The sequence below is a fragment of the Mercurialis annua genome, linkage group LG3, assembly GCF_937616625.2.
Source record: "Mercurialis annua linkage group LG3, ddMerAnnu1.2, whole genome shotgun sequence".
NCBI lineage: Eukaryota > Viridiplantae > Streptophyta > Magnoliopsida > Malpighiales > Euphorbiaceae > Mercurialis > Mercurialis annua.
The window spans coordinates 9873093-9885423 of NC_065572.1; positions in this window are offsets into that span (position 1 = coordinate 9873093).

Below are 12331 nucleotides of genomic sequence, written 5' to 3' on the forward strand. Positions count from 1 at the left end.
TCTAACTAGGTATAGAATTTGGTTATTGTTACTTTTCAGTCTCAAAATAAATGTGCTAAGAATATTTTAATTTTAAAGTCTAATTTCTATCATTTAAGTATATAAAGTATACTTATAATAATCTACTTATGCCGTGTGAGACTCTTGATAGATAAATATATATTTAATAAATATTTTCATACAAAACAGAAGAATAATAATAATTTTATCATTTTATATAATAGTTTAAATATTAAATTAACAAGTATGTGAATTATAAATAATTTTAGGAGACGCGGATAAAGTAGATAGCCGGGTAGCACCATCTGATAGTTAGATTTACGCGATCGAAGTAAGTATAGTTAATTATATTTATGTATATTAATTAATTGCGAATCGTGAGTTATTTTATTAAGTGTTGTCATTTATTGTGGTACATGATTATTATATGCTAGAGGTCTGAATGTGTATAGGATTGTCTATTTGTTTTGGTTGCAATAATTATGTTATATGATTGTAAAATTTGAGCAGTATGATTATGCTGGATACATGTTTGTCAGTAACGGGTTATGTTTGATGAGACAGTTTGTAAATAATTTTAATAATTAAGAAAGTTGACAGTTTGCTTACCTAGGACTAATTATATCCAATGGTTTAGAGATGCGACGATTAAATTGTCAAATGATGAGATAAAGGATGTGATAAATGTTTTGCTAGGCACTTCGATGTCGGGATATTCTCGGAAGCATAGAATATCCTGTGCGTTTTTCTAGACACTGGGGTGGTGTCGGGATACTAATGTGTTTGGTATCTTGTGCGATATATATTGTTAATGTGATAGTGATGGCCGGCAAACCATTGGATATGATTCAGATAGGTGAAGCAGGGCCCTAATTAAAGAAATAAAATAAAATTATGATTTAATTTGTCTGATTGTATATGTAGGTTAGTGTATAAGGGTTAATAGGTGTATGGTTTGATTAAATGATATTTTGTTGTTTGTTTTGTTTGTTGTTGTCAGATATATATATATATATATATATATATATATATATATGTATAAATATATATATGTATAAATATAATTAGCTATATTCTATTGAGTAGGCAGTTTACCCCTTGCCACCTATTTTTCAGGAGATAGACCACAGTGATCCATTTATTTAGCTTCGTGCAGTCAGCTGATTGGATTTGCTTAGGTGGGTCAACGATGCCATCCGAGTTAGATTTCTTTTTCTTTACAAACAATTATTTTGGGGAGTGTTTAGAACAGCTATTTATTACTTTGAATTAATCTACATGTCTTTTGATTTGAGACTATATTTTTAGCTGTGGATTTATTGAGATATTATATTTTTGAGAAATTTAATATACGTTTGAATATGAGATTTTATGATAATAAATTCCAATTATGTCTTTGAATAAAATTTAATATATTTGAGAGAAGGGGGTTACATACAAGGTGTCTCACATTTTCCTGGAATGCATCGGATGACCAACATGGGACCTCAAGAACAAGCACATAAACAAAAGACAAAGAAGAGGGTGAATACCCCTTTTAAGCAGCCAACACCTAAATCAAATTGGAAGCCATGAAGACTTTCTGATTATATATTTTTTTTGTTTATTAAAACTATTTTGGTGTCTTTATAAAGTCTAACGGGTATGCACATTCTGCCAGTATAGGCATCATGTGGTATGAATGGAGGACATATTTTGTAACCTAAGTAGTTAGGTTTTCTATTGATGTAAACACAACGTGGATTTATGCATTCTGTTATGTGATTTTCTGTGCATATTTAGGTTTTTTGATCATGTAAAAACAATGTGCATTTATGCTATTATCTTTTCATCATCTCTTTATGTGTCAATTAAAGTTGTTTACATATATTACCTGTGTTTTTCAGCATCAGTAAATTCTTCATAGGGGGGATTTAATACGTTTATCATTAGATTGAGGTGTTTTTGATCCTCTATTTCATAGTTCAGGGGTAAATTAATATTAAAATAATAGTATTACGGGGGGTAGTTGATCCTACAATAATCTTGTTCCAGTATGATTTTAGCATTCAGATTGGTATTGTCACGACCTAATTTCAAGGATCGCGACCGACGCTAGGGTATGGGTATTGTACTACCAAACCCCGTAACTAGTCAAACGAATAACATACAAACATATAAACCTACAAGAAACCACTGCTCGGGGGCAACCGACATTCCAATCTAATTGTAGCAGTTCATAATTATAATAGTTAAATAATAAATGCTCAGCCAATTCCGAGACTCCAACATGGCATAAATAATAAATTACTAGAGTTAACATACTAATGCCAAAGTAACAATAAAACCAGTCAAACTAATCCGACAACAAATTAGAAAATTAAAGACTTCTAATTACTACTGCGGTCTAAGAATAAAATTAGTTTGACAACTTTATTAAAATAAAATAGAATCTCATAGGAAAATAAAGAATTAGAGAACAGGTGACTCGCTCAAAATTATGAACTTGGAAAAATGGGGAAAACAACTGGGTCAGATATAGTGAAATGAGCCCATACCACTATTTATATTTATTAAGTGTAAAATCTTTAAAATAGTTAAAACATTTTATATAGTCATTACGGTTAGTAGTTGGAACCCTAAACACCAAATATTCTAATTTGTATATCTTTATCCAAAAGGCCTGGTCCCGAGAGCTGAGCTATACCGAGTTATCACTGACCACACTTAATCCATAACCAGATTTCTTAGAGTTGAAGTACACCGAGTTACTCTACTGGGTCCCGAGAGTTAGGCTACCACCGAATTACCCCAATTATAATATACTTTACGCAGATCAATACTGTTGCGCACGCAGTTCTAATGATGCCCATTCGATAGCATGTTCCAACTAGGAGCCATAATGAGAAAACAGTTCGAAATATGCGTATACAGTACATATATAGAAAAATATCAATCTACTTAATAAATCGGTAAATAGTAAATATAAACTCACCGCTTGATATTCCGTGATAAGTGGCAAGCAACCTAATCCTGATTCGCCTTCGAAGCACGAACAGTCGACGAGTCAAAATAAACGTAAATAATTATTAAAACGGATCCTAACTCTAAAAAGTATTAGACACCACATAGAATTAGCTCAAACAATAAATCAAGGTACAATAAATCAAAGTAACACAATGCTCAAATAATTATCAGACTAATAACAAGTTAAGTCTATTGAGTTTCCGCTTTAAAATCCATTCTGGAAAATATTATTTACATAATAAAACGAAATAGTGGGTTAGCTGAGTTACCGATATCTACCAAGCTACCTTACATGTCGGGCAACCCAAGTCTAACCTGACCCAAACATTTATCAAAAATCAAAAACCACAGTTTATAACTCAAAATAATATTCGAAAAGATAACAATTTATAATTTAAAATGGAACTCAATAACTTCAAATACAACTAACAAAAATCAAGATCAATTACTTAACTAAAATAAGTTAAGAAAAAAATAATTAAAAGTTAAAATGTAAATTAGTCAAATTGGCATGTCAAGTTAAAGTTTAAATTAAACAATAATTACCCAAGTAATTATATGAATTTAAGCTATAAAATAATTACTGTTTTTAGAGTATAATTATTAATACTAAGCCAAATATAATAAAATAACATTATTTTCCAGATTAATATTAATGTAATCAATTAGCAATTTAGCGATTAAAACGATAATTGAAGGTTCGGTTTCAAATTGGAATTTAACCAAAATATAATCTTAATTTAACATGGTTATATCACAAAGTAAAATTCAAGTATAAACAATAATTTAATACTGTTAATGATAATTCTTATTTAAGAAGAGAACATAATAATTAAAGAAACCCAAACAATTCATGTAACCATTTCAAGTTTCAGAGACTTCAATATGCATGCCGCCATCAATAATTTCACACTCAAAACATAAGAAAAATTGACACAGTAACATTATGAATAAGATAATTAATCACAACAGAATAACCAACCAATCAAAGATAAGTTTATGAATCAATTACACAACCTAATACATCAGTTTAACATCTCAAAATCATAATGAACTATACCAGCAAATAAGAACAATTCGGCATAACCTTTTATGAAGAACCAAAACAGTAATACTGAAACAAAGGAGTCAAAACGCACGAGAAGAATGACGGATCTCAATCACAACCTCTAACCTCAAATACATCTCAAAACAATCTAAACAACATTAATATTAAAAATCAAATCATCGGCAGAAACTTATCAAAGGAAAACAGTTAATACTCGACCAAAAACGGTGAAACGACGGCGTTTAGTACGGAGAGAATAACGTACCGAATAACGAATTTCAACTGTAAAATCGAAAAGACTTGAGTTAACTATGGCAGCAAACAAACGGAACTCGATTCGGTGCTAAAACGAATGAGAACAGATTAATAAACAAAACGTTACGCCAAAGAACTAAAACTGAAAACATGAATAAGAACATACCTATTAGCCAACAACGATGGATTTTGACGATGAATTTCAAAAAATTCAATGCTAAGTGACGGATAGGGTTTTGTTGAAAATAAGAAGAGAAAATTACACAAATGGGCTAAATAAGGGCCTTTCTTACAAAAATGCTAAGCCTTCTTAAATCTTACATCTATGCTAACTTTTTCTTTACTCTTTTAAGCTAATAACGGAAAAAAATTACATCTCATACCTAATTAATCACAGCCTTCCATTTGTCTTTTTTGATTCATTTTTCTATAGATCTAACACATATTGCTTTTTATCCTTATCCTCTCAATTCAAGATTATATATTTTTTATTTTTTATTTCTCTGCAAATTTTCAGTGGAAGTCATATTTCAGTCTCACCCATCAACGTTCAATCTCAAAGCACTGCTCTTTGTGCCGCTTGCTTACCGAACGGTGGAGGTTTTCTCCGACGAGTGATGGTCTCTTGTTCACTAATTCCCTTGGTTTCGTGACTACCGGCTTCAAGAACGCTATTAAGACCCGCAATCTGATGCGTTTTTGAACGATGATGTTTTTTTTCCTTCTTTGTCTTGTTTCTTATCTAGTTTATAAGCATTACTGAACAACACTTTTTGTACCTTTATCTCTCTTTTACAATAATTTGGATTGGATTGCCAATAAATTTGTTTTGATGGGAATTCAATAGAAAGATTCTTCCTTGTTTCGCTTATGATTTGTTTTTCTCCCGAGAATTGCAGAAAAGTAGACCTTATTTATGTAGATGAGGCACTTGCAGCAGCAATGCTTGGCTTCATCTGTTAAATAACTTGAGCATTAATATACATTGGCCCTGTTCTCTGAGATCTTTTGTACAAATTAACATGAGACACATGTTGATATATCCTTCTATGATTGGAGTGTCATGTACACATGGAGATTAAGATTGGAGAGAGGAGACAAAATAATTTATATTAGAAAAAAATAATATACATTGGCCCTGTTCTCTCTTCCATTCACAAGTTGGATTAAAATAATTTATATTAGAAAAAAATTAAAAGAATTATAATATGGTGAATTTAATTTATATTAAAAAATTAAAAATAATCAAACATACAAAAAGTCACTTGAAAAATAAATTTAAATAAAATATTATCAAATTTTATATAACGAATACATCTCCGATACATTTTTAATACATCTCTAATACATTTTCGACACAACTCAAATATATTAGATAATAATAAATTTATTTATTTAAAAAAAATAGTTAATCGACGCATAGATGAGTTAATCTTTTTTTTAATCTTGGATCGAAAAGTGAACTAGATGAAGTAAATCGAAGTTTAATTAATTGAATCAATTAAACTTTTAATTTGTTATTTTTTACTTTTTTATCGATTTAATTGAATCAACCGATGAATATTTGATACATACAAAAGATATTTGAAAAAAGGATTTGATACATCTACGATACATATACGATACACCTCAAATACATATCAAATACATTTGCAATACATATTTGATACATATTCGTTGTTCGGAACCTTCTACTTATTGTCCTTTTTTAAGTTTTATTACTGATATTTTTATACATCTCAAAACTTATCGAAAATTTTATTACATGTATTGCATATTTGATATATCTCTGATAAATAATTTATATATATGATAGATATATTTTTAAAATGTATTAAACAGATACATCGTTGATATATAATTTATACATGATATACACATCCTTAATATATGTCTTTTAGATGTATTCGTTAGATACATCTTTCATATACAATTAAAACATGATAAATATATTATTAATACGTATCATTGATAAATATTTTATACAATTTACAGAGCATGTGGCATATTTTTATTTAATATATGTTATAAATATATTTTAACTATCCGTAAATTATATATTCAATGCGTTAAATATACAACTCACATACAAATACTATACATATACAATACATCTCTTATACATATCAGAAATAGTTGAGACGCATAATGAGAAATTGTTGCAAATAAAGAGAAAAATATATTTTAATGCTAATGAAGTGGATAATATTGTTATGAGTTCTTTTTTTGTGTATATATCATGTATATTAAAGATGTTTATATCGAGTAACATATAAAGATGTTATTGATGCGTGAATTTCAATTAAAGTATGTGACAGGTGTATCTTTAATTTAAAATATATTATATATACACCTCAAAAACAATAAAATATCAAATAATATCAATAACATTTTGCTATTATATATACACCTCATAACTTATTATTTTTATGCTTCAATTTATAGTGAATAGTAACATATTAAAATGTTATTAATATTATTTGATGCGTGAATTTTAATTAAAGCACGTGATACATATATATTTTAATTTAAAATATATTATAAATACACCTTAGAGACGCATAAATAATACATATTAATAATATATTTATTTATTTATAAATTTATGTTTGTTTTAAAAATATGAAAAAGTAATAATCAGGTATGTCCTTGATTCATATATGATACATATCAGATACATAAATGATACATGTTTGAATAGTTTGACGAACTGACGCGTGACTGACGCACAGTTATGATGCGCGTGTCAGACGCATGTCAGACGCGTTTCTGACGCGTTTTTGACCTATTCTGACGCGTTTTTGACTTTTTTTCTACCCTTCTCTCCTTGCAACGTGTCAGCTTCTTGTGGAGTATGTATTTGATGTAATTTTTCAGATTTTGTATGTGTTGATGTAAATATTTGGCTGATTAAGTAATGTTGTTATTTGCTTTCAGTTTTTTGTACAGTTTTGTCATTTTCTCAAATAAGAATGGATTAGGGTTAAAAGAAACCTATGTATATAAGGAAGTAAGGAAACAGATGCAACACGTCCAAGTTTATTGGCAAAATTATTAGCAAAATTGTTTCCAATTTGCATGGGCCAATTTAAACAATGCATGGGCCAATTTAAGCAGTGCATGGGCCAAAACTAAGCTTAAATGCATCAGCCAATACTAAGTTTAAATGCATGGGCCAAAATCAAAGAAAATATGGGCCAAACCAAATGAGGCCCAACCGAACCACGAATCCGCAAACGACTCAACACATGACCGGAAACTCATCGGAATATGCCGGAAAAATATGGAATATTACAGGTATTCAGGTTGCATTCTCATACACACATAACAACACGCATTCTCATTCAAATGCAAATTCACTACAACAATTGCAAGGAAAATTTTTTCATTCATAAACCAAAGAAAGATACATTGGATGCAAGTTACAGCCATTAGTCTTCATCTAACAGCTACAATCACAAAAACAATTACAAGCATTAACACCATCAAGACTACACCAAAACCGGCAGCAACAAACCATAATCTTTTATTGTATTTCTGCCACTCTTCTCTAGCCAATTTGACCATGATTTCATATGAATTTCTCATATTAGCAGCATACCTCTGGTCTTCTCTATCTTCAAGGTTGCTGAAATTCCATGAACATTTACCATTTCATCAATTTCATCTAACAAGTCAATAATTACATCATTCGATCGACTCGTAAAAGGTTCATCATCAAACAACTCAAATATCCACAACTAATTGCACCTTTTTTATTCCCATAATTTTTTTTTCTTGGGTTTTCTCTCGTCTATGAAACCCAAATTGGAGCTTTAACATAAAATCAATATTTACATTAATGGGCTCTTCCCTCGTTATTATAATCAGGTCTACTAGAACGCCGCTATCGAGGGCGAGATTGTTTGATGGATCGACTTGAAGACCCATGTGAATTAGAACCGCTAGACATCTTAGGGTTTATGTTTTTGTGAGATGAAATTGTAGAAGAGTAGATATTAGGATTTATGTTTTTGCAAAATTAATTTGTAGTAGATGTGAGATGAAAGTTTATATTTTTTTCGAATTGAAATTATAGATGATGAGAGATTAGGATTTCCATTCAATTTGGGGATTTATTAGGTATGAAATACAACGGTTTTGATTAGGTGGTTTGTCAAAACTATGTGAGTGTCTCACACGCCAAACTGAGATTGGAAAAAGGGAGGTTTTAACCGGATTTATGTAAGTTCAGATTATAAATGATCCTATTTTTCAGTTTTGAATTTTTTAATATTTTGACATAAGTTCAGGGATAAAGTGATCCCCTTTAACCTTTATTTATCACTAGTATAATTGGGTTATACTTTCGCAAGTTACATCTCTGACTGCAATATATATGAAAGAAAAGAGCATTCAAATGTCCCCTTTAACCTTTATTTATATCATTGATATTCAAACCTATGAGATCATTTAAAATTGAACTTGAACCATTGATTATCATTACAGGCGGAATCATAAATTCTACTCTAGTGGTATAAATTTTTTTCATCGAACGATAATCTATTTTTTAAATCGAACAGTATATCAAAGAACTTTTTTTTATTGTTATTTTTACAGTAAACAATATATTTTTAGAGCGAACGGCATGTTATTTAATTTTTGATTTTTAGTTTTAGTTTTAGTTATTTTAGACTAAATGAAATTGTCGTTTGACACGCTATTTTCAAAAAATATTAATTATTCTATTCTTTTTAAAACAATTATTTGGAATTCGTCAATTTCTAACATTTTCCGGCCTCTAATAATGACTGATTACTTGATAAACCAGTTATAAAATATAATTTTGGTAACACAGCCAATTCTATCTAAATCACTCAAAGTTAATATATACAAGAAAATCATTGTCACCGTATCCATTGTCTCCCATCATCATATCTATGAAAATAATTTTGTAATACCTATATTCTCCGATACGTAGAGCTATTGTCTATATTAATTCTGATTGGACTCTATATAATATAAAAAATTACATTTTTTTAAGTTAATTATTAAAATAAATGAATAAAAAAATAAATAATACCCTATTACAGTCCAACTTCTTTTTGAAGTAATTATTCATGACTATGCAATTGAGTAAAACAAAAAATATCCGATAAAAAATCAAGTGAATATCAATAGCCAATGTTAAACAAGTTATTAAGAGTTAAATTATAAAAGATAAAACAATTGTTAAATTAGTTATATTATTTAAAAAATAATAAAATATTATAATTGAATTACATTCTTTTAAAAATATCAATTTGTTTTTTTATTCAAATTTAATTCTTTTATAATTTTTAGATATATAAGTAGTATATTAATAATCAATTTATTTATTGGTGAGTCTTATATTTGACTATATCATAAAAATTAATTAAATTATATCAAGTCATAAAAATTCTTTTTATCATTAAATTAAAAAAAAACTACTCCCCATAAGACAAAAGTCAGCATCACTTGTTAAATAAAATAATTTCGGAAAGAAAAAACAAAAGGACATGGATGCAACTAAACCAAATAAAAGTCAACAATGTTTATAGACGAGCTGATCTGAATCCAAACGCCACTTATCCTCATAATCAGAACTCCATTTCCACAAAGAAAACCAAATCAAATGTACTCGTGTTGAATAATGTTACAGATAAACATAGAAATATAATATAATTACGTATTATTTTGACGTTTAATTTTAAATAGGATTTATCATCCGAATGTGTTGGATTTTGGTGAATTTGTATTTTCTACGGTGAATAAATTAAAATCGTACATTTATATACTTCAAATAATAAAAAAATAAATAAAAATTAATATTCAAATCGTTTGAAATTTAATTTTATAAGGAAAATTGTCGAAATCCCTACACGTGAAATGCTGCAAGCCTCATGGGGCATGTGATGGGGCGCATACGATTTATATATATATATATATATATATATATATAAAATTATTTGTAGGTTTGATTGAGTTCTCTGTTAAAAAAAAAAGCTAAGGCGGGTTAATCACATTTCATTTGGCTTTATTTATTTTTTGACAATCGAATAATCTTCCATTAATAATAAGCAGTTACAAGTGTAAAAATTTAAAAAGGATATAACTCTTTCTAATGATCTGACATGGAACAAGATGTAAATCTTAATTCGCAAATTGTCTTATAAAATAAAATCAAAATTACATAACTGCTCTATCATAATAAGATTCGATAAAAGGATTCGAACCTTTGCATGCCGGTACCAAAAACCGATGCCTTACCACTTGGCTATACTCCATAGGCCCTTCTCTGCTCAATAGACTATCCACAAACTCTTCATAAAAAGACAAACATATCTGTCATAGAGAAAGAACAACAAAACTTTCATAAAGAAAGACAATCGCTGTAATAAAGTTGTCAAAAAAAATTAATATAACCAATAATGATTTCATCTTCAATCTTAAAAGGTCTTGATCTATATCTGATTCTTGATTTGTATATATATTTAAATTGATGCTCCTCGTCGATAGATTTACCAACATAATAAAAAAGATGAAAAGGAGTCGGCTATTTATTTTAATCTAAAGTAATAAAAAAGAAATCGCTACCGTCAACGGCAAAAATAAACCATTGACGGCAGCCGAAGCGACAAACAAAAAGAGAACTTTTGACGATTAGGGTTTTCTATTTCATTTGGCTTCATAAAGCCATGATTTACGACAAAACTAACACGCACACAATTCTAAATATTTTTCTTTTAAAATGATTTTCTTAATAGAATTCTAATGATAATTCTAGGTTAAAAAAATCCTCATAGTTTCTTAAAAAATACAAAATAGTTCTTTAAATTTTTTTAGATACAAACTGGTCTTTCATTTTATTTTTTTAACAAAAAAGCGCTTTCGTCCAAAAAACTTTGTTAACTGGTGACGTGACAATTAAAAAAATTTCAAAAACATTCTTAATATTTAAGAAACTTATCAATTTTATACTTATAAATTCTTTAGCACATTTTACCCTCTTCTTCATTTAAATATCAATAATTAAATAATATTTAAAATTAAAATATTTATTAAAACAAATCAAAACTCAATTAAGTCAATCGAAACCTAATTAAACACTTCAAAACCCAATTAAATCAATCAACACCTAATTAAACACATCAAATTTCGATTGGTTTAATTGAGTTCTAATTTATAATTTTATTTAATTATATATGTTTAAATGAAGAAAAGGGTGAAAATTGTTAAAAAAAATTATAAATATAAAATTGATAAGTATTTTAAATATTAAGATTGTTTTGAACTTTTTCCTAATATTCCACGTCATCAGTTAACTGAGATTTTGGACGAAAGAGTTTTTTTTGTTCAATTTTAAAAGTTCGAAGGTTGACTTGTACCAAAAATAAATTAAAAGGTTGTCTTATACTTATTGGGAAAGTTTAGGGGTATTTTATACCTTCGGTCATTATTTTAATTTGTTAAGAGAAATGCTAAGTTGTCGATGTTGCAATTAATTTTATTTTAAAAAATAAATGTACTTTTTATAATTAATTTTATTTTTAAAAAATAAATGTACTTTATAAATTAGTGAGAACAAATCCGCTTTGAGAAATTGCGTGAAATGTTTCAATCAATATATATTTTGTTATTTCAATTTAATTACTGTATTTATTTTCTTTTACTGTTATCATTAAATAATGACCTAATTATTTAAAAACCACTCACGTTAATTTTTTTTTTCATTTATACCCTCACGTAGGAAAATAACTAATCATACCTTTTTTGGGTTTTTAGGTTTCACCTCTACCCCGAAATATTAAAATGATCATTCTTCATTTAAAAAGTTCAAAATAATCCTTCATGTTTAACTCATATTCTAATTAAACACTAGTATTATTAATTATACAAAAACACCTTCTTCTTAAAAAAAATTAACAAATAATAATAATTTTAAAATTAAATTTATATTAATTGTCAATTATTTTTTAAAATAAAATCTGTAAATAATATTTTTCCGGAAACCCATTAGAG